Below are 2,794 nucleotides of genomic sequence, written 5' to 3' on the forward strand. Positions count from 1 at the left end.
CAGATTGGTGGTAAGTAGCTTTGTATTTGTATGTTCAAAGGCCATCTAAAGGAATTCCTGAATGGAATTTTTCTTCCATCCAAGCCACTGTGTCATTTACTCTAAAGAGAATGTAATTTTTCATTTCATTCTATGGCAGATGTCTTCCTTCCAACGGTATGTTTGCAAACATTATATTCCATTACATCACAGCAGTTCAGCAAATGGCTTGTGGGGAGTGAGTTTTAGACAATAGGTGTATGCCCATTTTCTTTGTGGGTGCATGGGTGTTTAATTTATATTTGCAAAATGTATTATTTAAAAAATGCATATCCCACCCTCCTCACATAGACTCAGCAGTTGAGGGCAGAGTTGTAAGGAAAATTCAGCCTGCTTTCAGCTGATGGTGTAAACTATGTAAGGACAACACTAACTGCATTTCTAAGGGGACAGAATTCAACATAGCTGGGGCCACCACTGAGAAGGCCCTTCCAACAGCTCTGGCACCCATAGGAAACCCTCTCTGGACAGGTAAATCCACAAGGGGGGAAGGGCCCACAAGATACCCTTGCCCTAAGCCATTTAAGGCTTTGAAAGTAGTAATCACCACCTTAGTGTCAGGAAATGTATTTATCCACAAGCCAAGCAAGAATCTCACTCTTACTCAGTCTCAGACAGAAAATCAGAATACAATGTAAAATACTAAAAGATTTCTGTAAAGGATGTTATATTTTAATGAAATAGAAAAACACTTTAACTCATGGGGGTTCATTCTTTGATAGAGTTAACAAAACATAATTTTGGGCACCAACAACTTAATGATATCATTTGTTTTGGGACTGGAATGAGATCTTTATGTTCTTTTTTAATAAAACTATACGATTGTGCTGAAGTTAAGTTTGAGTAAATCACACTTTAATGACCAACGAAGAGTTTAACTCCATTATGTGCCTTTGCGTTCCTTAATTGTTTCGGCTGGATGGATTAGTAAGCTGAATTGAACGAGCTGCAGAAGGACTCAAAAAGAAAATTAGAGTCTCATTTGATTTCAAAAGGGAATTAGTGCACAAATGGGTCACACAGAATGAAACTTTCTTAATGAAACTTTCTTTTTTCTTTCCCCTTTTGAACCTTTAAGCCTTTTCATCAGTCAGATATGACAGAGTTGCCATTTTTTTCCCAGGAGTGAAAGCACTGGGAAAATGAAAAAGGCTAGCATCTTTTTAACAGGCTGATCTTATGACATGCATCGCTAGAAAATTAATGGGTAAGATCGGCTGCACAGACTGTTGCAACTGCACCAGTAAAACCAAATGCGGGGGAAAAAACAAGAATTCAAATAATAATTTTGATGATGTGTTTATTGACTTTCTGTCCAACAGGAAACTCAAGGTGATTCACAGAGATGAGGAGAAAAACATTGAAACCGCAGAATAGGCTTAAGGGCCCCATTGAAAAAAGAAGATGGGTCAGCGCAAATCCCTTGCACTGACCCAACAGTGTCACAAAAGTGCCATAAAGCACTTTCAAGCCACTGGATGAGCAGGGAGGCTCATGCCCTGCCAGGTCAGCTCAAGGGGTAAGCCTGCCCCAGCCGAGTCAGGCCAGCACAGTGGTCGGGGGCACAGAGGGAGAGCAGGACAGAGACATTCTGGGACAGCGAGAGGGTGAGCAGGCTTGTGGGTTAGTGGCAGTTCAGCAGGGGGTGTAGCCAGGATCTGGCACTTGTGCTGGATCCTAATCCTGTTCCTGGGTGGCCCGGAGCAGCTCCAGGCTACTCAGATTTGTGCCACCTCCTGAGCTGGTGCAGATCCAAGTAGCCCCATTGTAGCCCCAAGTAACCCAGAGTAAAGGGAAGGAATTCCCCTTTCCCCTGGCTGAGCCGCAACTAGCCCTGACCCCACTCTGGATACGGGGCAGGCCAGCCGACCTCCCCATTCCAGCATTGGATAGGATTGGAATGCCCAGCACAATTAATAGTGCATATTATAAGACAGCTAGGAACTATGCACCACTTAGCAACCGTAAGTTACACAAACTCCAAAATGACAGCAACTATTACCCTGCACATGCCCAATCTCGTCTGATCTCGGAAGCTAAGCAAGGTCAGGCCTGGTTAGTACTTGGATGGGAGACCGCCGGGGAATACCGGGTGCTGTAGGCTTATACCATAGTCTTTCGAGACTGAAGGTTGCCAACCATCAAAATGTCTAACTGAAATGCCTCAATGTGTCTTCTGAGATATCTTAAAACTGGGCTTTGTTGGGTTTTTCTTTGGGTGGATATTCCAGAGCTGTGATTCCATGGATGAGAAGACAGTGTGGCTTCCACTGCATCCTGCCAGTGAGTTTCAGCTCCTGGAGGTCTCCTTGAGATAAGAGGACATTCATCCCCAAGCCCCAGGGAAACCCCAGCAGCTGCAGTGCAGCAACTTGGGCCTGCTTCAGTGAAATCAACGGCTCGAGTCCACATTGCCCTTTGTCAGAGGATCAGCCCCTGAAAGGGGGGATAGGTTCTGTCATGTGCCGGTGCCACCAATCTCACCCCCTGCCAGGCCCAATCTGCCCACCTCTTGCTCAATTGCTGCCCACCTCAACCCTTCCCCTTCCCCTGCACTGCCTGGCAGGAATTGACCTGCTCCAGCTCCCTGTTGAGGCACCAGTGGGATGGCACACGTCTTCCTGCCTGGAATAAGGCTACCTGAAACTTTATAGCAAGTTTGCAATAGTCTGTGCCGGCGGAGTGCATGCTTCACTAGCGCAGTGTTTCTCAAACTGTGAGTCGGGACCCACTAGGTGGGTCATGAGCTAATCTC

General features: G+C 45.7%; 1 pseudogene; it reads left to right on the plus strand.

Annotated features, from left to right (window-relative positions):
- The first annotated feature begins 2,026 nt into the window (after window positions 1-2,026).
- LOC136658190 (5S ribosomal RNA) lies at window positions 2,027-2,143 on the plus strand (annotated as a pseudogene).
- Window positions 2,144-2,794: the final 651 nt, after the last annotated feature.

This window comes from Tiliqua scincoides, chromosome 7 (assembly GCF_035046505.1).
Source record: "Tiliqua scincoides isolate rTilSci1 chromosome 7, rTilSci1.hap2, whole genome shotgun sequence".
NCBI classification, from domain to species: domain Eukaryota; kingdom Metazoa; phylum Chordata; class Lepidosauria; order Squamata; family Scincidae; genus Tiliqua; species Tiliqua scincoides.